Here is a 23,920-nt window from a genome sequence, read left to right as displayed (position 1 = left end):
TTAGTACCTTTGAGTGATTGTACCACCACTCTCTCCCCTCCCATACACATTTATCCCTTATTCTTACATTCAGCTTCTTGAATCGTCCTATCTTCCTACCCATTTCCTTAATCTCATATTAAACTTTTATTTTCCCTGTGCTTTTCTCTCTCTGGAGCTCAAAATGTTTAGTCCTTCTCAATCTCTATAAATAAAAGGCCCTAAAAACACAAACTTAACTTTCACTTCAATTGCATCTTGTCTTAGTCCATTTTCTCTCACATACTTACTACCATCTGATGATTCTCAGTAAATATTTACTGCAGACTGGTTTCTACGTTTGTTATTTATGGCTCTTATATCTCCAAATCTACAGCCAAGATTATGAAAAAACGCTAACAATCCAATCCAATCCAGCAGAGAGAGGTGTCATACTGGATTCAAAGTGTTAATTCAGTTTGTCTCTCCACAGGTGTAACCAGACCTGCTGAGTTTTCCCAGCACTTTCTGTTTTTATAATGTAAGGTCCAACACAGGCAATATATAAAAACCGAAACAACTGCAGATACTGTAAATCAGGAACAAAACAAAGCTGCTGGAAAAGCTCAGCAGGCCTGGCAGCATCTGTGAAGGAAAAAACAGTTAACGTTTCGGGTCCGGTGACTCTTCCTCAGGACTGGTCCGAAAGGTTAATTCTGTTTCCTTCTTCACAGATGCTGCCAGACCTGCTGAGCTTTTCCAGCAACTTTGTTTTGTACGGACAATATATCGTCAATTACAAATCCAGCGTCTCATGGTATCTCATATTGTGGTCCTCCCTCCTGACATATTTTGAAAACAAATGAATTAAATAATCCTCAATAAGTCCCGCAGTCAACTGAACTGGAGCTAAATAAACCCAAAGCAGTTCAGAATTAGGAATTTTGTCCTCGCATCAAATTACCTCGGTGGGCGTGATATGCAAACTGCAGTACACTCCAAAAATGACAGAACATAGTCAAAACATGTTAAAAGCTCCCAAGAAAGTGACAATTGCCAACATTTACTACCGTCTTTCTCTGCATGTGACAGGTAAAACCATGATTCAACTGGAAGATTCGTTTGATCATATTAATAAACAGGGGAGCCACTGATTTTAAGCACGAAGCGAACAACAAATAATATCTGGAGTCAAAGTCCTAATTTTCTTCAAAAATTTGGAATTATGTTCTCTTACCAGGAATGCTGATTAAAGACCGGAAGCTGGTCACAAGGACATCTTTGATCGATTCCTACGCCAGTTCCAGCATCAAGTTTTCATTAGGACCAGGAATTTCTCCCTTTACACCTGGATTTTTGCCCCGTTTATATATATGTATGTATATTGCAAAGACGATTCGCCTCTTCCCATTCACTGTGCACTAGCAGTTGTTCGATCCTACCAATGACAGTCAGACCGAAAGTACATTTTATTCCTCCTTCAGTTCTCAGATAGAGGATGTGAGAAATCCAATGTCACTTCCTGAATTTCAAACTGAGCTATAATAATTTAACTGTAAAATGACGCCGAACTTACAGCTGTTCCTTGCACTGTCCCCACCCTTCCGGGTTCCTGAGCCAGACACCTTTTCTTCCCCCAGAGGTAGTCCATCTACAGGGAGGTGAAATCGATCTTCGACTGAAAAGATACTTTGCAAACTGAAAGGGTATGTCTAATGCAGGGAAGTGGTAGCGAGAACGACTTCGGTAGTGCCCAAATACAAAATCACCACCTCGCCCATAACATGTTTACAACTCTGTCATTAGTTTGAAATTTTGTTTCTGTATAGAAACCCCAAACGCATTCCTTTGCAGTAAAAGTTCCAAAATCACACTTTGGATTTTAAAAGCGGATGTCGATCCTTCTGGGACGGTTTGGCAGAGTAAATGTGCAGTAGCGTGACAGTAGCATCCACGCCTAAGGGGTCAGTCATTTAGGAATGGGATGGTGGGAATTTCTTACGAGGGTTGTGAATCTGCAGTTTTCTAACCAACAAGGTCATGCACGCTTTTCACAGCCAGCAGATCATTCCAAGTCAATGAGCTACTTTTGAAGTCTCAACTATTGGTAAAACATGCAGCCAAAGTGCAGACAGAAAGATCCCAGCAGTGAGATTATGACCAGATAATCTGTTCTTATGATGTAGGTTTCGGGCTAAATATTGTCGAAATCACTAAGAAGAACTCTCCTACTCTTCTTGTAAATCCTGCCTCTGGATCTTTTACTTCAAGCTGAGAGGGCAAGCAATTTAGTATCTCATTTAAAAGATAGTACCTCTCATAATGCACCATGATAAAAAGTATCAAATGAACTACCAGCCTTAACTTTTGTGTCGGCATCCTGTGGTGGGACTTGAACCCAGAACTTTTTGATTCATCAATGGATGCCTAAATACTAATAAAACAAAAGGATATTGCTACAGAACAGGAAAATGGGATTGGTGAAGAACTGCAGTCTTGATCTTACCAAAGGGCTGTAAAATCTAATCTTGCTCCTGTTTGCCAAGTATTTGCCCACTCGGCCAGTCTGCCCAAGTCACCCTGCAACCTGTTAGCATCCGCCTTACAGTATACACTGCCACCCAGCTTAGTCTCATCTGCAAATTTGGAAATATTGCATTCAATTCCTTCATACAAATTAATATATTGTGAACAGCTGAGATCTCGGCACTGAGCCATGTGGCACATAGCTTATCACCGCCTGCCACTCTGAAAAGGACCTATATTTTCCAACTCGCTGCTTCCTGCCTGCCAACCAATTCTCTATCCACATCAATATATTACCTCCGATACCACGGGCTTTAATTTTCCTTATTAACTTCTCATCTGGAACCTTGTCAAAAGTCTTTTGAAAGTCCAGATACACATCTACTGATTCATCCTTGTCCATCCACTGGTCACATTCTCAAAAAATTCCAGAAGATTTGTCAAGCGTGGTTTCCCTTTCGTGAATCCATGCTGACTAGAGCGATTCTGTCACCACTTTCCAAATGCTCAGTTATTACATCCTTAATGATTGACTCCAGCATTTTCCCCACCACTGAAGTCAGGCTAACTGGCCTACAATTTCCTTTTTCCCACCTTTTTTTAAAAGAGTGGAGTTACACTAGCTACCCTCCAATTCATTGGAACTGTCCCAGAGTCTACAGAATGCTGGAAAATGATCATTAATGCATCCCCTATTTCAAGGGCCACTTCTTTAAGTACTCTGGAATACTGAACATCAGGCCCTGGGGACTTATTGGGTTTTAATCCCGTCAATTTCCTTAACACCATTTCCTGATGAATATGGATTTCACTCAGCATCTTCGACTTGTCATGACTGTTTGTTCACCCAGCTGTGTTGAACCTTGAGTTACCTTAGTTGAAGACATCAATAAGCTCAACCCCTCATTGATATCCAGTTGCTAGTGTTTGCTCACAAAGCTTGCTGATACTTGCAGGCTGAATTCTTTGCAAAGTCAGGAATAGTGGAAAATATTTCTGCCAATTCAGTATAGTTGTAGATTCTCATCCTGCTTACAGTATGAAATAAATTTCTTATACTAACATACCTAATCTCAGTTGACTCTGTCTTCTGTTTGTCATCCACAATTATTCTAGGGAGCCCAATGTAATCTTCAACCAATCATCCTTTGATCAGTTGTTCCATGACTTGTGTTCCTTAACAGAATGTTCCTTGACCTGGATGTGCCCTGGACCAGTTGTTTATTGACTGTAGCTAGCTTGACTCCTTCTGTTATTTGAAGAAGAATGAGGCCAAGATGCACAGTCATGTGATTTGATTGTCAAGAATGTATAAGTTTTACAGTAACCGATGCTCTGTGTTGGAGGTTCCAAGATAATAAAGTGTGAAGCTGAATGAACACAGCAGGCCAAGCAGCATCTCAGAAGCACAAAAGCTGACGTTTCAGGCCTAGACCCTTCATCAGCCTGAGATGCTGCTTGGCCTGCTGTGTTCATCCAGCTTCACACTTTATTATCTTGGATTCTCCAGCATCTGCAGTTCCCATTATCACTGTGTTGGAGTGTTGTTTGTAGCATGACTTTAATGTTAAGTGATATACCTACTGGATGATACAACTGCACTGTTCTAACTGCAGAATCATGTTTTTAATCATGGCTCACCATCAGATAGTACAATATAGTCCTGGCCAATGAAATCCCAAAGAGCTGAATATAACTCAGCCAGTGAGCCATCACTTCGGGAATTTAACTATTCTGAAAGGACTCAAGTCAGGTCTTCCAGAGATAACAGCTGGTCCAGCCTCTCCTGCGCTGTCTAAGACCTTTGTGACAGAGAACGGAAATGATTGTGAGGTGTTCTGTCCATAGATTTCATGTCAAACAGTCTGGTTTAAAGTATTTGCTCATTCTCAAAATGTCAGACCACCTTCTTCTTTCAGGCTGCTAATCATAGACCTCTCCCTGTGCAACCTTCTGGAAAAAGAAATAAGAGTACTTCTCATTCTGGCCTATGGAGCAGAGATATCTCAGAAGATAAACTTGAGGCAAGGAATAGGTTTGTTGGCTGTTCACCTCCTGGAATCCTCCTTGACATTGATTCCCATTATCTGCAGGTGTAGGTTCTGCATGTTCTTCTGGAATTTGGACAGCTTACCCCATTTCTCTCTCTCTCTCACCTTCTGAACATGTTTGAGGATAAAGAACCTCTCCATGTTCCCCTTGTTTGTTTTCCATCAGTCACAGGAGAGTCAAAGAACTGCTTCACTGCTCCCAACCTGTGTACTGCCTTTTGAGTTTGTCAATGTGTTCAGGTTCAACAGTTTCAGGATCAGACTTCACATTCCCTTGTCAGGTTATTAGCTTTCCTGTAGGTGGCAGTTGGCTCACAGGAAGCAATGGTCAGAGAAGAATACCAGCTTGACAGTAATGGATCTGAGAATGCTTGGGATGCAAGCAGGACATTTATCCTTGAATGAATAGCCCCATCTGGCCATAATCAGGTGCATTAACACTGCTCTCCATCTGCAGGAGTGCTGAAGACATCGTACAGCTTGGCATCTCTTACCATTTCCATCAGAAAATAAAAGGGGAGGGCGAACAGCCAGAAATCGTGTTACGTATTGGCACAAATGATAGAGCCAGAAATAGGATTGAGGATATAAAAAGTGATTTCAGGGAGTTAGGATGGAAGCTGCAGAGCAGGACGAACAGAGTAGTGTTCTCTGGTTTACTACCGGTGCCACGAGATAGCGAGGTGAGGAACAGGGAGCGGGCGCAGCTGAACATGTGGCTACGCAGCTGGTGTAGGAGGGAGGGCTTCAGATATGTTGATAATTGGGATACCTTCTGGGGAAGGTGGGACCTGTACAAGAAGGACGGGTTGCATCTGAACTGGAAGGGGACCAATGTCCTGGGTGGAAGGTTTGCTCAAGTAGTTCGAGAGGGTTTAAACTAGTATGGCAGGGGGGTGGGAACCTGAGCTGTATACCAGAGGTGAGCGTTGATGCAGGTGAGGCAGTAGCAAGAGGTAGACCAGCTAGTGGGAAGGATTTTCCTGGGAAGGAACCAAGGGATCGGTTAAAGTGTGTTTGCTTTAATGCAAGGAGTATCAGGAATAAAAGTGATGAACTTAGAGCATGGATCAGTACCTGGTGCTATGATGTTGTGGCCATAACAGAGACATGGGTTTCTCATGGGCAGGAATGGTTGCTGGATGTTCCAGGGTTTAGAACATTTAAAAAGAATAGGGAGGGGGGAAAAAGAGGAGGGGGTGTAGCGCTACTAATCAGAGAGGGTATCACAGCTACAGAAGCTTCCTTTGTCGAGGACGATCTGCCTACTGAGTCAGTATGGGTGGAAATTAGGAACAGCAAGGGAGTAGTCACTTCGTTAGGGGTTTACTACAGGCCCCCCAATAGCAGCAGGGAGATTGAAGAAAGCATAGGTCGACAGATTTTGGAAAAGTGTGCACGCAGTAGGGTTGTTGTAATGGGTGACTTTAACTTTCCTAATATTGATTGGAACCTCCTTCGAGCAGAAGATTTGAATGGAGCTGTTTTTGTAAGGTGTGTTCAGGAGGGTTTCCTAACGCAGTACGTTGACAGGCCGACGAGGGGAGAGGCCATTCTCGACTTGGTGCTCGGAAACGAGCCGGGGCAGGTATCAGATCTTGTGGTGGGAGAGCATTTTGGTGATAGTGACCATAACTGCCTCACATTCTACATAGCTATGGAGAAGGAGAGGATTAGGCAGAATGGGAGGATATTTAATTGGGGAAGAGGAAACTATGATGCGATTAGACAGGAGTTAGGAAGCATGGACTGGGAGCAGTTGTTCCATGGTAAGGGAACTATAGACATGTGGAGACGGTTTAAGGAACAGTTGTTGGGAGTGATGAGTAAATATGTCCCTCCTGAGACAGGCAAGAAGGGGTAAGATTAAGGAACCTCGGATGACGAGAGCGGTGGAGCTTCTAGTGAAAAGGAAGAAGGTAGCTTACATAAGGTGGAGGAAGCTAGGGTCAAGTTCAGCTAGAGAGGATTACATGCAGGCAAGGAAGGAGCTCAAAAATGGTCTGAGGAGAGCCAGGAGGGGGCACGAGAAAGGCTTGGCAGAAGGAATCCGGGAAAACACAAAGGCATTTTACACTTACGTGAGGAATAAGAGAATGGTCAAAGAAAGAGTAGGGCCGATCAGGGATAGCATAGGGAACTTGTGTGTGGAGCCTGAGGAGGTAGGGGAAGCCCTAAATGAGTTTTTTGCTTCTGTCTTTACGAAAGAAACGAACTTTGTAGTGAATGAAACCTTTGAAGAGCAGGTGTGCATGCTGGAATGGATAGAGATAGACGAAGCCGATGTGCTGAAAATTTTGTCAAACATTAAGATTGACAAGTCGCCAGGCCCGGATCAGATTTGTCCTCGGCTGCTTTGGGAAGCGAGAAATGCAATTGCTTCGCCACTTGCGAAGATCTTTGCATCCTCGCTCTCCACTGGAGTCGTACCTGAGGACTGGAGAGAGGCAAATGTAATTCCTCTCTTCAAGAAAGGAAATAGGGAAATCCCCGGCAATTATAGACCGGTAAGTCTCACGTCTGTCGTCTGCAAGGTGTTAGAAAGGATTCTGAGGGATAAGATTTATGACCATCTGGAAGAGCATGGCTTGATCAAATACAGTCAACACGGCTTTGTGAGGGGTAGGTCATGCCTTACAAACCTTATCGAGTTTTTTGAGGATGTGACTAGAAAAGTTGATGAGGGTCAAGCTGTGGATGTGGTGTATATGGACTTCAGTAAGGCATTTGATAAGGTTCCCCATGGTAGGCTCATTCAGAAGGTCAGGAGGAATGGGATACAGGGGAACTTAGCTGCTTGGATACAGAATTGGCTGGCCAACAGAAGACAGCGAGTGGTAGTAGAAGGAAAATATTCTGCCTGGAAGTCAGTGGTGAGTGGAGTTCCACAGGGCTCTGTCCTTGGGCCTCTACTGTTTGTAATTTTTATTAATGACTTGGACGAGGGAATTGAAGGATGGGTCAGCAAGTTTGCAGACGACACAAAGGTCGGAGGTGTCGTTGACAGTGTAGAGGGCTGTTGTAGGCTGCAGCGGGACATTGACAGGATGCAGAGATGGGCTGAGAGGTGGCAGATGGAGTTCAACCTGGATAAATGCGAGGTGATGCATTTTGGAAGGTCGAATTTGAAAGCTGAGTACAGGATTAAGGATAGGATTCTTGGCAGCGTGGAGGAACAGAGGGATCTTGGTGTGCAGATACATAGATCCCTTAAAATGGCCACCCAAGTGGACAGGGTTGTTAAGAAAGCATATGGTGTTTTGGCTTTCATTAACAGGGGGATTGAGTTTAAGAGTCGTGAGATCTTGTTGCAGCTCTATAAAACTTTGGTTAGACCGCACTTGGAATACTGCGTCCAGTTCTGGGCGCCCTATTATAGGAAAGATGTGGATGCTTTGGAGAGGGTTCAGAGGAGGTTTACCAGGATGCTGCCTGGACTGGAGGGCTTATCTTATGAAGAGAGGTTGACTGAGCTCGGTCTCTTTTCATTGGAGAAAAGGAGGAGGAGAGGGGACCTAATTGAGGTATACAAGATACTGAGAGGCATAGATAGAGTTGATAGCCAGAGACTATTTCCCAGGGCAGAAATGGCTAGCACGAGGGGTCATAGTTTTAAGCTGGTTGGTGGAAAGTATAGAGGGGGTGTCAGAGGCAGGTTCTTTACGCAGAGAGTTGTGAGAGCATGGAATGCGTTACCAGCAGCAGTTGTGGAAGCAAGGTCATTGGGGTCATTTAAGAGACTGCTGGACATGTATATGGTCACAGAAATGTGAGGGTGCATACATGAGGATCAATGGTCGGCACAACATTGTGGGCTGAAGGGCCTGTTCTGTGCTGTACTGTTCTATGTTCTATGTTCTATGTTCTAAAACTGGACATGGTGTCCAGGTTGCTGTCAACCCCTCCAGATCATCCAACCACACTGATGATGTAGTTGAATTTACCAGCCAGAGTTACTGGCCTGGACGTCACCAGCAGCAGTGGGTGCTTTTTACTACTTGTGTGTACACATGAATGCATCACAGGGGAGAATTTCCGTTCATAACGTCTGCTACAGGTAGGTAAATGCCCACCACCTTGTTAACTTTGGAGATGTGAAGTTGCCTCCTTGCAGCAGAATATCCAGACAGAGGAATAACAATCTTCATCCCTGACCAAATCAATGGCCATGGCCCCATAAGCTTTACCATTTCTTACAGGTGCTGAGATGAAGTATCCTGCACTCCTGCAGAAACATGTGGTCCATGTTGATGTTGGCCAGGGAAGTCAACGTGGAGACACATTGCACAATGGAATTTATTCAACGTGTGCAGTTTTGTATGTCTTGCAAACCCATGTTAAGATTTTAAGATCACCATACTGGAGAGAGGGAAAGAGAGACAGAGAGGGAGAGAGACAGAGAGAGAGAGAGGAATGAAGGGAGAGAAACACAACAGTAATGTAATGTTTGGGGCTTCATCATTCTTCAACATCGGATCCTCTGCAAATTCCTTCTCAGTTGTGGTGAGCAAGCCAACTTCCCCCAGAATCCTCCTCAGGCACTTCTCACTACTGTGCTCAGTTGGATGCCATCACTCCTGTTGAGTACTGTGAGGTGTCTTTGCTGACAAGGTGCTGACAAGGACCTTGAGTAGCTGGTGTCTGTCTTACTTAGTAGTTTATCACATGTTCATTTATGGTTTTGTACCTTAAACACTGAGTGGATTCTGATACTCTCCTGTGATAAGGTTGATTTTCTCCACTGAGGATTGATCTATGCTGCTTTCAAACTTCATTACATTCTCCATCTATAGGTTTTCTTTAAAGACATATCGGCAATTCCAACAACAATTCTATTATGAACTCTAACCTTAAATAATTATCGTCACATTTCTTCACTTGTCTGCACAGCATTAATGAAATTACCTGTAAATTTCCCTAGATGCTGAATTGTCCTACTAAACCTTGTTTATTTTATTCTGTAGTTAAAGTGACTGTCAAAAGATTTCAGGATTTCTTAAAAAAAAACTACCCGCTGCTTCTTTTACATTTTGGCAAGCTATAACATCATCAGCTATAATTCCAGTTGTATGCAGAAGTTAATTAAATTGTTTGCCTTCTAATTTACTATCAAATTTAGAAACTATTCTCTATCTTAAGAATCGTTTTCCCTAAAATGTGCATGTCTGTATTCTGTATGGCACATTTTTAAATTAATTCAGGCAACATGGACTTTGCTGGATGGACCAGCATTTATTGGTCATCTATAGTTGCCCTTGAGATCTACAGCAATCAATTTAGTGAAGGTAGACCCACAATGCTGTTAAGGAAGGTGTTCCAGAATTTTGATTCAGCGAGGGTGAAGGAACAGTAATGCTGAGCGCTTTAATGAGACATTAGAACAGAGGTAGGCTAGTCAAGCCATTGAGTCTGTTCTGCCATTCAATGAGACCATGATTGATTTCATGGTCCTTAACTCTATTTTCCTGCCTTTGTCCTATAAGCCTTGACTTCCTCATTGGTTAAAAATCTGTCATCTCAGCCTGGAAAATTGCAGGGGCAGTTTTCCCATATATCTGCTATCCTTATCATTCTAAATGGTGAAACATACAATGAAAGGAAGGGTATCCTCATATCTGGAATTAAAATTCCTGGTAATCTTCCTTTTGATGCTTGTCTTTCCAATGCGTTTATTTAACTTACTGATTTAGGAAAATGATAATTTTCCTGTGATAGCAGTGCTGGTGCTCTGTGCTACAACTGGAGTAAAATCGAACATTCTCATGTTTTCTGCAGCCTTAATAAAGTTTCTTGTCCGTTTAGGCCTTGAATATTCCACTAAAAATATTGGTTTCATTCTGGCTTCTCACATTCTTGTATTTAGAACCTTGGTTTGATTGCTACTGTAGCCCTCCATTTTTCACTCACTGTAGCCATGTCTCATGGTGCCTGCTCATTATAGTTGTGTTACTTAGTATAACTGTAGGTATGTTTTCTTCCATCTTGCTTCCCCAGCCAGTAATTCTGTGTTCTGTTTTCGAAGTATCTGCTTGTCCACTTAATTTTAACTTAACTCATGGCGCATCCAATTCTGTTTGCTTTCTGACTCAAACCCAACTTGGAGCTGTTCCTACAGATCACTGTACCCTGACACAATTTGTTCCTGCCTAGGAGTGACGAATACTCAGTTCTAAGAAGTTCTGAGCATTTTCTTGCTGTCACTTACCAGATCTGAAACCATTGACTGCAGATTCTGCCTTATTGAAACGTGCCACAAATTTTGAATGTTCAGCTCTCCCTGCTGATATTTGCATCCGAAGCAATCTCCAAAACTGCCAGTATGTGGTCTGATGCGGCAAAATTGAACCTTTACTTTGCCACACACCACTAACGTTGTATGAAGCTTTATATACTGTTGCTCACCATGAACATCTTTTACAATCAGGTTTGTTGAGCCCGCTGGGCTTATGTAGCAAAAGAAAACAAGTTGGTAGTTGCATAACAAAATACCTTCTTTCTAAAATAAGATGCAATAAATGTATGTTGGCAACTGAATGATATGAAAGAAATTATTTGAGACATAGAAGACTCAGATGGCAGGTCTTATTCATTCAGGATCCTAAGCTGATTTCCCACCAAATTTACATGACTATATGTTTAAGGCACTTTACATTCATATACATGGGCAATGAGAAAACTCACTGTTGTCCTTGTTGTGGGCTCTTTTAATAGTCAAATTAGTCAGTATAGAATTTTACAACACAGAAACAAACCACTTGGTTCAAGCCTTGGGTATGAGCAGATAACTTGAGATAAGATCTATGTAGGTCCATAGCAGCAAACTAAACATTTTGATTATAGTGACTCAAGGATAGCCTGTTAGAGAATTAGAAAAATATCACTTGTGTGCACCAATGGATCCTGCAGCATGTGTTTGGGATACAGTACTTGGTATCTCATTCTCAATCCAACTGTTTAGGAGAAAGTCTGGCGAGTTTTGTACTGGCATTGTTCCATTCTTCAGTGTTAGCATCCTTCAGATCGATGAATGTGAACCAAGTATTACCTCAAATGGGTCCTCGAGAAGAAATGAAACCTGCAAATGAGGTACAAAGAGGTAAGAAGAATTAAAATTGAGCAGCACTAATTTATTTTCTTCCAAACCTTTCTCTAGCCCTTTACCCTTTCATGCTTTCTTTGTATTCTTCATGACTTCATGCTAGTGGCTATTTGTTAGCATAGACAGTGAGCAGCAGGCTATACAGCAATTACGTTTAGTCATGTCACTTCATATGAGTATTCTCTCCAGTAGACGTCACTAGTTTATTTTCCCTTCTTTAGCACCAGGGCAAGTACACCAATCTTACTATCTCCACCATATTTACCATAAGTCACCAGCAAGCTGAGAATAGACCATGGACTTGAACCTAAAACCTTTCTGGGCAGTACAGTTCAGGTACACACTAGTGATCACTCTTGTCTATTAAGCTATTGGAGATGGGTAACATAATATCACAGGATTTAAACAAAATTGCTACAGGGTAGAGAAAGGCCATTCTGCTCATCGTGTTTGATGTCCAAATGAGCATCTCACTTAGTGCCATTCTCCTGCCTTCTCCCAGTAAACGTGCCCATAGATCCTTTATAAATAACCATCTAATTCTCTTCTGAATATTCTGAATATGTTGACTGAATCTCCATCCACTATATTCTAAAATGTAATGTGCTGTGAAAATGTTTTCCTCATAACATCTTTGATTCTTTTACTAATGACTTTGCCCTCTTATTCTCAGCCTTTATGAAGGGGAATCATTTTTCCATACTTCACTCTGTCCAGACCTCTCATGATTTTAAGTCATTCATAAGTCACAGGATGCAAGGATAATGCTGTGCACACTCTCTGTACTGTAGTTTAAGGCTTGTCATCAGACCAATCCAAGCACCGGAACATCATCTTCAGCAAGTCTATCATCTGCTTCATGATTGCCTTTTTGAAATTATATGCTTCTTTGCATCTGAGCTGAACCTCAATCAGAGGGTTGTGTAATGGAGTCAACGGCCATGGTTGCAGATGGTACCGCTCGTCTTCCAGTAAGCATTAATTGTAAGCCTTGCATCCTGTGCTCTGCACAAGCGAAACAGGCAAAAAGGGGAATGTGATAAACATTGAAAAGCTGGGTGAAGGCAGCAGTTTTCCAAGGAGCGAGATAAGAACATTTAGAAGAGGAACATTACCTTCAGCATGATAGAACTTTGCAGCATCAAGCACAACAAGCCAGATAGGACTTAATGGACACTTAGATCACTTGGTAAAGTGATCACTCGTCAACAGTAATTTTGTTGTTGCTGAAACAAGCAGCCCCTGTTTTACCAAGAAGAGAATGCAGTGAATTTTAGTTTCTTTTTCTTGCTTTTTCTGTCGTGCAATAAAAGTTAACATTTGCAACTTTGAAAACTTTCAACTTGCTAAGGGATTTTGTTCCCACATTGAACAATGACAAGGTGTCATAGTACACTGGCCATTAGGGAAAGAGTAATACTCCCTTGGACGGTGATTCAACGTGGTTTGGCAGTCGAGATGGGAAGCCTGTGTAGCTGGATTCTTGTAACTACTGTTACAATGACTGTCAATTGAAAGGTGATGATTTAAAGTAGCATTATATTTACAAATCTGACCTTTAATTTCCAATGAAGTGCCATCTGTGTGCACTCAGATGTTATTTTTCCTTCCTTTTCACAATTAGTACTGTGAAGGGTTACTCATGGCTGGCAGTGATTGGCCTGGGCTTTGAAAATGACTCCTGGGATGGAAATCCTGGAAGGGCTCAGCAGTGGTGAGTACATCTGCTGCTGGTAAATGCACGATAGCGTGAGTGGTGCCATAGAGACATGGTTTATGTATAATGAGGTGAGCATTGGAGATTTGAGTGTGCCCAGGGAGAGAAACTCTCCAAAATTGACCTTTAGCCAAGTTTTGATAAAATTTAGCCAAGTATTATTTATTATTATTACCAGAACAATGTGATGGTGTGACATGCCTTGGTTTTAACATAGTGATGTTGCTGTATAGGGATACAGTAAATGGATGGACATATCTGTACCTGGAACTGAAGAGGATCATCTTTACAAAAGTTGTTTACGTACTTAAAACACAAATTTTAGACTTTTAAATGAATATCCAAAATAATCTGGACACTTAATTAAATAGCAAAATTTCCCTATCTATTTTTGTAATGAATGAACAAAGTACAAAGAAATTGAATTAACACATTTTCTTTAAAGCTGCTGTAACTCTTCTTCCAAGTTCTAAAAAGGAGTGTCCTAGAAATTGACCTTCAATTCCTGAAGGGTTGGCGACCCCTTAACACAGCCATCTATGACCTCTACTATGGTCTCTATGGAAAATTTTAGAGCCAGGTGCTATCCAAATACACAATAAAACCTCCTCTCACGCACGTTTTTAGCTGGTTCAGTAATGGTGATAGCAGAAACACATTGTTCCTGCCCTTGTCCGTTACAGTTGATATCTGAGTCAACAATGCAGAAATCGGTGCAAAATACTCCATGAAATGAATTGATTTTCACAGAATTCACTTTCATTAGTAACACAGTGTGACTATTCACTGCAAAACTTTCAACATAAACTGCTTTCAGAGGAAGAGGTAACAGAAGTGTCATTGAAACAGGCTACAGAGAAAGGTTATGGGAAGCAAGAACATTTTGGTTAGTACTGACTGGTTAGTTCTCTGGAGGTTGGTATGCATTGTTGGAATGGAAGATAAAAGAATTAGTCATGTTAATTGTAGCTCGTTGATAGCACTCTTTCTCAAACTCCAGTCACTGAGCTTCAGTATACAGATGTAACTTATACATGCATTCAGTTACTCTGCTGCAGATCATTATCAATTCTTTCTTCAAAGGATGTAGAAAATAAGCCTTATATCCAGAAAACTAAGGTCTTCTTCAACCACTTCTCACAGCACAGTACTTTATTCAGATCAAAGCAATATGTGTTCCATTGTCCATTTATTAGGAGCATCCCCTCAATGAATGCAAAAATGATTAAATTCAATATCATCCCCAACATACCAATTCAGCCTTTATCCGATCTAGGAAAACCATATTTGAAAACTGGCCTCTCTACCCTGAAACTAAGGTTATTGTTTAGTGGGCTGTAGTGCCCCCTTCACTCCTAATGACTTTGGACATTTGGACAAGTTAGAGCAGATAAGTCAAAGTATTGGAGACATACCACCAGTGGTACCATTTCAAGAATCTCTAGATCTGAAGGCAGGAATGGTAGTCCAACATGTGCATCATTTCCCAAGTTAACATTATCCAGTATTGATAATAAAATGTGAGGCTGGATGAACACAGCAGGCCAAGCAGCATCTCAGGAGCACAAAAGCTGACGTTTCGGGCCTAGACCCTTCATTAGAGAGGGTCTAGGCCCGAAACGTCAGCTTTTGTGCTCCTGAGATGCTGCTTGGCCTGCTGTGTTCATCCAGCCTCACATTTTATTATCTTGGAATCTCCAGCATCTGCAGTTCCCATTATCTCTGATATCCAGTATTGAGTTAGTAATCACACAAAATCTGTTCAGCTGAGTAGATCTGTCATTTGTATGTCTGATTAAAAAAAAAACTTTCCAAATCAACTGCTCTACTTGGAACCTAATTGTACCAGGAGGTTCTCAGGGAGGCAAAGGAAAAACATCCTTATTGAGGTCAAACATTCCCAATGACTCAGGAGAATTTCTTGCCTGTGATCAAACAAAATAGAGAACAAAATATTCTGGGACCTACTGGATACATTGAGAAACTTCATTGGATAGTGCTGAAGTCAAGGCATTGGGGAAAGTATACACACTTCCCAGCAACTTGTGTACCTGACCCTCTTAGCACAAACTGGTTCACATTTGGCATATGTCTCACTTCACAAACTTGACATATCAGCTAATCATATGAATTGGAGTGGATGCAAGTCATCCGAAATCTTGAGGGCTATTTAAGAAGACGCATGCTGAAGGCATGTCCACCAATATTCCGGCAATTAAAACAAGGTATGTAAAGAGTCTAGAATTAGCTAAGTTAGCATGTCTAACAGCATTGTGGGACTGCAAAACATTCTGAAGATAGATGAGACCCTGGACTGTTTTGAAAACAAGCATGAGAATTTTAGAAAAATTTGCTTAACTGAGAGCCAACGGATATCAATCAGTGTAGTGTGGTGAGTGAACAGAATTAATGAGAGTTAGAATAAGAACAGCACAGTTTTGATGAGCTAAGGTTTATTAAGCACGGAATATAGGAGACCAATCAAAATGCATTTATGTTTGCTATAATAAAAGCATTGATAAGGCTTCAGCAGTTGACGATCTGAGATGGAGGTCATTGGGGGTGAGGCATGTAGTTAGATGATGTTATAGATTTATAAATAGGCAGTTTTAGTTATGGTGCTGACACATGGAGAAAGGTTCATCTCAAAGTTAAATAAAACACAATGTTATGAAGTCTGGATTAATCTCATATAGTTCCAAAGGAAAAAGATGAAGTTGTTGGCAAAGAAATAAATTTTGTGACTGGCTTCAGCTCTTTCCAATCTTTTTACTGGAAGAAACCTCTATTCATTCAGTACTGGATGTCACATAGTCTGAGAATTTAGAGACATTGGTAGTTTGAAGGGGTGGTGCTAAACTGGATGTCATCAGCATACATGTGAAAATTAATGCTGTGTTTCTGGATAATGTCACAATTTAACATTAATTGCAATTAGCTTAATAACAGTGCTGTGCAAAATAGGTAATTGATCTGAAAATGTATACTTGATGCACAAAATGACGTTATAATCCTTAAAAGGAGTCATGTACTTCATCATTTTCTCACAAAACTCTGCAACCACAGCTCATTTTTTCCCCAAATTCAATTATTTCTCAAATTTGGTGTCATTCAACACCACTTATTGATTTATTGATAGGAATGATTCATCAACAACATCCATTATTGTTTTAGTTTGTGGCCACTAGGAAAGTTGGAAGTAAACTAAAAACCAAAAGAACTGTGAATGCTGTAAATCAGAAACAAAACAAAGTTGCTGGAAAAGCTCAACAGGTCTGGCAGTATCTGTGCAGAAAAACGCATGAACATTTTGGGTCCAGTGACCCTTTCTGAGAACTGTTCAATTTAAGTCGTTCTTCATTTTCTACTTGTGGACAAAATATCAACAGTTTATCCAGTTTGTTGTCAAGTGAGGGGCATTCAGACTTGCAACTGAACGTTGTAACCTGGTACATCACTAAATGGTTTAATCATCAGGTTGCAGCTGGTAATGATTGCAGTCACCAAAAAGGTGCTCCATTGAGAAGTGGGGCTGTCATCAGTTTGTAGGCAGTGGAGTGTGTTCCAGTAGGGGTTACAGGATTTCAAACTGGTCGATGTGTGTTTTGAGGTTTTGTGTCAGTGCAAATGCTTGGTTAGCTGTCAGTTGACTATTGGTGGGACCACGGCCTTCATATTGTCATCTTGTTCAAACAAAATTTCTAACTTGATTGAATGTCAGCCAGCATGCTCTCAGTCCAAGCAGTAAAAACCCACTATAACTGATCATCAATTTATAATATTTTCTTTCATATGTTCTTTCTTCCTCAATGGCACAGATTTTTGCTTGGGAACAATTATTGTACGGTGAAGAAGGCATTTGGTACACTGGCTTTACTGGTCAGTGCACTGAGAGTAGGATTTGATTCATCATGTTGCCTTAGTACTGGACATCGGTTAGACCACTTTTGGAATAACGTGTTCAATCTGATCTCCCTGCTATAGGAAAGATGTTGTTAAACTTGAAAGGGTGCAGAAAAGATTTACAAGGATGTTGCCGGGATTAGAGGGTTTGTGCTACAGGAAGGGGCTGAATTTTTCTCCTTGGAACATCAGAGGCAGAAGGGTGACCTTATAGCAGCAGTTTATAAAATCATGAGGGTGAATAGCCAAGGTCTGTTTCCTAGGGTAGGGGAGTTCAAAAGTGGAGGGCATAGGTTTAAAATGAGAGGGAAAAGACACAAAATGTAGGTAAAGGGCAACATTTTCATGCAGAGGCTGGTTTGGAATGAGCTGCCAGAGGAAGTGGTAGAGACCAGTATAATTACAACATTTGAAAGTCATCTGGATGGGTAGATGAATAAGATGCCTTTAGAAGAATATGGGCCAAATAGGACTACATTAATTTAGGATATCTGGTTAGCATGGACCTGTTGGATCAAATGATCTAATTCTGTGCTATACAACTCTATGACACTTCTGCCTCATAGTGCCAAGGACCAGGATTCAATTCCTGTCTTAGGTCACTGTCTGGTTGCATGTTCTCCCCCATCTCCACGAGTTTCACTAGGCACTGCAGTTTCTTTCCACAGCCCGGGTTAGGTGGATTGGCCATGTTCAGTTGCCCTGTACTGTGTAGGTCTGTGTTGAGTAGGTGGATTAGCACCGGAAGATACAGAGTTAAGGGGATAGGGTGGGTCCAGTTGGGATGCTGTTTGGGGGGAGGGGGGTGTCAATGCAGAAGTGATGGACTAAATGTCCTCTATGTGCACTGAAGGAATTCTATGATTCCAGGAATGCTCCATCTGGTTTTACATGTTTATGTACATCATAATGCAAGGCTCAATGGAGACAAAGATAAACTCTTCAACATGTGTGGTATTTGCTGTGCAATAATAGTTTTGAGAGAACATTTGGGGTCTCCTTTTCCACTGAAATATTTCTGTCCCCTCTTCTTACTTCTACCACGCATTGGTGAAATCTAAGAACTTGCAGCATCAGTAATTGTGATCAACATATCTATCACCCTCCAGATCTTGATCTTCAAACTGTCTAGATGCTTTGAGGAGCACTTGCTTCAAATTTGTTCACAGGCTTTATCTGATGTTGACTGGAAACATTTACTGTCCATATCCAGTTACTTTGACATTGTGTTGGTAGTTTGGCTCATCCTTTGAATTTGATTTTCCCTGTTCAGCCAAGAGCAGAAGTTCATGCCCGAGCATTAGAAGGCTATTTTATCAACAGCAAGTGTTGTGGGTACCTCAAAAAACACAATCAAGTGGGCACGTGTTGCTCATTGGGTAATAGCCAGGAGCTGTAATATTGGCCAATTTTCCTGCATCTTGATCCGAGGCTAATTTAAGAGGCTTAGAATTCCTTCAAGAGTTGTTGTGCAATAAGAGTGGATTATTATCTTGCAGAGGTTACAAAGAATTTAAAAGTATGCATGTAAAATACTGTGACCTAAGTAATTTGCAGGGGCAAGGGGGAGAAACTATAATTAGTTTAAATCATACATGTTCACTGAAACACAAAAGCTGACATCATTCCCTTAAACACTTTAATTTGATCAATGTCAGACAATATTTACACTCAAACACTTGCAATCCTTGTCTTCAACTTAATCATTCTCTTAAACAATTTGCCACATCCACAGTCCTCATACTTTCACACACTTACCCTTAGTCTTCTGACATATTCTTTCATGCATTCACGATCCTTCTCTTGCATACAGTACTTATTAATGCATATCCACATTCAGTCTTTCTCTTACTCTCTCACAGTACTCAGCTTTTCTCTTACATACTCCCTTATTACAAAAAAAAAGCTTTTTAGATGGTCTTTGTGACATTGCTCATGAGAACTTAGAGCACAGCTGAAATCAGATGTGCTAAACACATTTAATAAAATGTGAGGCTGGATGAACACAGCAGGCCAAGCAGCATCTCAGGAGCACAAAAGCTGACGTTTCGGGCCTAGACTCTTCATCTCTGATCTAGGCCCGAAACGTCAGCTTTTGTGCTCCTGAGATGCTGCTTGGCCTGCTGTGTTCATCCAGCCTCACATTTTATTATCTTGGAATTCTCCAGCATCTGCAGTTCCCATTATCTCTGCTAAACACATTTGTTTCTTTAAGGTCACTGATCACATACTCCATCCAAAATTGTCCATGATGCGAAGGTGCCTGTGTTGGACTGGGTGGACAAAGTCTGAATTCATATGATATATGTTACAGTCTAACAGGTTTATTTGAAATCTCAAACTTTAAGATGACTTCACCTGAAAAAATTATTGAAGTTAACACCCGCTGAGGTCAATTAGAGGTTAACACTGTTGCTGCCGGACATTTTCCCTAGGCTGGCATTGATTCTTCATCTTTCGGAGAGGTATGATTGGCATAACTAATTATACCCCTCAAAAAAATTCAGTTGGTATGATAGATGTGAGGATAAATGAATAACTTACTTACATAGCATCTGTAATGTCATAAAATATCAAGCACTTCACATGCATGTAATCAAATAAAATTTCACAAAAAGGCACATAAGGACAGCATAGTGGCTCAGTGGTGAGACATGAGTTCAATTCAAGTCATGGTTGACGTCTATGCGGAGTTTGCACATTCGCCCTGTGTCTGCATGGGTTTCCTCTGGTACTTTAGTTTCCTCTCACAGTCCAAGTGGAGTTAGGTGGATTGGCCATGCTGAATTGCCCATAGTTTCCAGGGATTTGCAGGCTAAATGGATTAACCATGCCAAATGCAGAGTTATGGGGATAGGGTTGGGGGGATGGGTTTTGGGTAGAATGCTCTTTGGAGGGTTAGTGTGGATTCTACAGACCTAAATATCCTTAGGAAGCATTAACATAAAAAGGGACATGGGTATATGGGTCCATAGTTCCCTTGAAGTGGAGGCACAAGGGATAAGGTGGTTAAGAAGGTGTTTGGCCTACTTGCCTTCATTGATCTGGCATAGAATATAAAAAGTGGCAAGTCAAGTTGCATCTATATAGAGTTTTGGTCTGACTACATTTGGAATATTGCATACAGTTCTACTTACCAAACTACCACAGGATACAGAGGTTTGGAGAGGATAGAGAAAATGTTTACCAGGATATTGCCTGGTGTATAGCATATTAACTTTGGAGGAGAGATTGGATAACCTTGTCCACCTTCTGCAGGACCATTCCTTCCAGCACACCTTGGCCCACACTTCCTACAACCCCCACAGCCCAAGGCACCTTCCCCTGTAACTGGCAAAGATGCAACACCTGTCCATTTACCTCCTTTCTCCCCAGTATCCAAGGGCCCAAACATACCTTCTAGGTGAAGCAGCACTTCACCCGCACTTCCCAGAATCTAGTCTACTGCATTCGCTGCTTGCAATGTGGTCTCCTTTACATTGGGGAAACAAAGCATAGACAAGGTGACTGCTTCACAGAACATCTACGGTCTGCTCACATAAAAAAGACCCTGAACTACCCATTGCCTGCCACTTTAACGCACCACCCTGTCCCTGACTAACATGTCTGTCTCTGGCTTGCATGCAGTTTTCTAGTGATGTTCAATGCAAGCTAGAAGGACAATACCTCATTTTCTGCTTAGTGACCCTGCAGCCCTCTGGACTCAATATCAAGTTCAATAATTTTAGGGCCTAAACTTTACCATATCCCAGTCCCGTTCCCCACAGACCAGGCCTTGTTACCACATAGCTTGCCATTACATACAACCTGTTATTAGTTACGAATAGTCCCCATTATCAACTATTCCCCCTCCCAGCCTGAAAGTTATCAACTCTTTGTCTGTCCAACTGCTCTACTCTCTCTTTAAGCTCTATTGTATCGTTTACTCCCAACCCCATTCCCCTCCTCTTTTTTTCTGCATATAAACTGATGTTTTCCCAGCCACCATCAGTTCTGAGGGTCACCGGACTAGAAACATTAACTGTGTTTATTCCTTCACAGATGCCGCCAGACCTGCTGAACTTTTCCAGGAACTTTGTTTTTGTTGTTGGATAAACTTGGTTTATTTTCACTTGAACGTTGGAGACTGGGGACAATTATGAGAGGTGTGGATATTCAGTCTTTTTTCCAGGGTAGAAATATGGGAAATAGGTTTAAGATAAAAGGGGAAAAGTTTAAAGAGATGTGAGAGTCAAGTTTTTTTTTACACGTGGTGGAAAATACTTGGAATGTGCTGCCAAAGGAGGAGGTAGAAGCAGACACAACAGCAAGATGTAACAGGCATCTTGACAGATACATGAATAGGCAGGGAATGGAGGAATACGGTCCATGTAGAGGCAAAAGCTGAGAAAGGGGTCAAGTGTTGGAACAGGCTTGGTGAATTGTAAGGCCTGTCCCAGTGCTGTACTGTTCTTTGTTCAAAATTAAAGTACAGGTCAAAAGGCACACTTTAGTTACAAGGGTGTTTCTGGGAATGTGCCATTAGTTGGAGGGAATATTCCAAATCAAATGCTTCAAAGCACTTGGTACAGGTTAAAATTAAAGATTCTAGCTAGTTGCTTGACTGCAGTAGTTCATTGCAAAATTTGCATTAACTGTTTTGTAAATGCCTTTGAGAAGTATCTCATGAAAAGTACACTTTTTAACACAGGTATAATTTTGAGCAAAGTAGTGCCCAGTTTGAAGTCCCAAAGCAGAAACTCTATCCCACTGTGTGAAAATGATATGCAAAATTAATAACTGACTTTGGTTGTTGCTATGGTGTCCAAGCATAAATACAATGTACCTTCTTTGCAGTAAAACAATCTAAGCCTTCCTTTGATTTCTAATTCTCATACCACCCAAACACGCTGTTAGGCAAATTCCAAAAGGTCACATGAACCTCTTGATTTTACCCCAAATTTAAAAATACCATTACATTACCAAACATTAACAATCATACCAAAACATTATAATCTTATTATTGTGCTACAGTGAAATGGTGCCTGCCTCATAACCTTTGTTGTGTCCAACTTGTGCTCGGTGAAGGCTGTCTTCTATGATGGTGAGGACTTGATAAGGCCAAGATGCATCATCCACTTCACATTTCTGGTTGAAGAGGGTTGCAAGTGTTTTAGCTTTGACTTTTTCCGGGCTTGGTCATCACTGAGAATGAGATGTTCACGAAGCTGCTCCTCCTGGTGTGATGTTGATGGGTTAACATCCCATGAATTTTTATGCTCCTTCTCTCCTCATACAGGCGTATGTGAACACTGTCTCAACTTCCTGCCCAAATAGGATTGGGTGTGAAACCTATGTAGGGGTGTGAAACATCTGTAAACACAAAAAGCATTAAGCTCTGTAATCTTTATGGCTCTACACACACTGCCGCCTACCCCTGTTTCTGCTGAAATGGCCAGGTCAATGACCTTTGATCAAGCCAGGCAGATGTCACCACTTGAAATCGCATCCTGTCATTATCATACACTTTGTGACAATAAAAGCTGTATCCTGTTCTTAGATGTAGTAATTGTTTTATGTATGTGCCAATTCCGAGGGTATAAAAGCGGGGACTGTCCCCTGTTCCGGGACAATTGCTCACGATACTCAGCACTCTGTGCTGGTTGCATACAGCGATCCTCCACAGCTTGTCCTTGCTTAATAATAAAGGACTGTATTTTTGTAACCAGGTCAGTGTATTGATCTTGCATCAAGTCCGTGAAGGTCTTGAAAAACAAACCTAACACTGGTAGTTAATTGTTTGCCATCATTCACAAGTAGATATGGCAAGACTGCAATTTGTTGGTTGTGGGATTGCCTTCGTCTATCTGCTTCTGTTTAGTTTGCAAGAGTCCTGTGTTGCAGATTCATCAGGTTAACATCCCATTTTTAAATACACAAGGAACTGCCCCACGTATTTCTTCCAAACCAGGTTTATCCCCTGACTTCACTGTCACGAAAATATACCAGTCCTCGGCATTAGAGACTGTAGTAATGGCACACAATGCCTCATTAGCTGCAAGGCTGCTCTGAATCTACACCATTTAGCGCATAACTAGTGCCATGCAAAACCATGGAAAATGCAACGGTGGACTTCATCCCCACCTGGACTAAACAGTTGTTACTTCCGTTATCGCTGTATTGGGTAGATAAATCTTCAACCGGTAGAGTGAGGAAAGCGAGCTCAAGTATATTGTATTGTTTAAATTTCTATTGGGTGTAGTATTAAATGGGAGTCATCACCCTTGCCAATGTTCTCTCCAATATAATCGATGTTGGGTGTTGATTTTGAGCTGGTTGCCTGAATATTGTCTCAGAAAATGGCACGTGGCTTAAGAGGGCTAATGGCGAACCCATAGTTTTTTTTTAAACAGACACTTTGTCTCCCCCAACATCTTGCCTCAACGTTCACTTTGCGAATCGATCGCTAACGAATGAATGAAAAGTTGAGCTGCGTGTAGAAAGTGGAAGGTACCTGCATTTTAGTCAACGAAACTGGTCGGAAAATGTCACACAGTTACCGTTAAGCTTAATCGACAATTCTTTTCTCTTCGAGGCTTCCAGGAGAACCGATAAGCCATCTTGGTCCCACGTGATCTCAGATTATGAAACCCATTGGTCAACTGGGTCATGATGGTCGCGTTGATG

General features: G+C 41.5%; 1 protein-coding gene and 2 long non-coding RNA genes across 8 annotated transcripts in view; 1 reads left to right on the top strand and 2 right to left on the bottom strand.

Annotated features, from left to right (window-relative positions):
• The window catches only part of LOC125463157 (interferon regulatory factor 6-like), a 38,616-nt gene extending 37,031 nt beyond the window's left edge, over window positions 1-1,585 (bottom strand). The window contains exon 1 of one of the 4 annotated variants that reach the window (XM_048553992.2): window positions 1,196-1,585. The gene's annotated coding sequence lies outside the window, so the exon portion shown is untranslated. The remainder of the gene's footprint in view (window positions 1-1,195) is intronic. The other 3 variants (XM_048553993.2, XM_048553991.2, XM_048553990.2) reach the window with 3 other exon arrangements.
• On the top strand, window positions 1,315-12,933 carry LOC125463159 (uncharacterized). Its single transcript, XR_007249771.2, has 3 exons — window positions 1,315-1,664; window positions 11,494-11,631; window positions 12,308-12,933. It is a non-coding gene; the product is annotated as an uncharacterized LOC125463159 (long non-coding RNA).
• On the bottom strand, window positions 11,219-23,859 carry LOC125463158 (uncharacterized). Of its 3 annotated transcripts, none has more exons than XR_009447211.1 (4): window positions 23,748-23,859; window positions 20,651-22,606; window positions 12,750-12,876; window positions 11,219-11,610 (listed from the first exon to the last, which is right to left on the bottom strand). It is a non-coding gene; the product is annotated as an uncharacterized LOC125463158 (long non-coding RNA). The 3 variants fall into 3 exon arrangements; XR_007249769.2 differs by having other exon boundaries at window positions 22,291-22,606; XR_007249770.2 differs by lacking the exon at window positions 12,750-12,876 and having other exon boundaries at window positions 22,291-22,606.
• Between the last annotated feature and the right edge of the window lie 61 nt (window positions 23,860-23,920).

Source organism: Stegostoma tigrinum, chromosome 25 (assembly GCF_030684315.1).
Source record: "Stegostoma tigrinum isolate sSteTig4 chromosome 25, sSteTig4.hap1, whole genome shotgun sequence".
In the NCBI taxonomy this organism is placed as follows: Eukaryota; Metazoa; Chordata; class Chondrichthyes; order Orectolobiformes; family Stegostomatidae; genus Stegostoma; species Stegostoma tigrinum.
The sequence above is the reverse complement of the archived record's forward strand: the minus strand, read 5'-3'. Positions and strand labels throughout refer to the sequence as shown.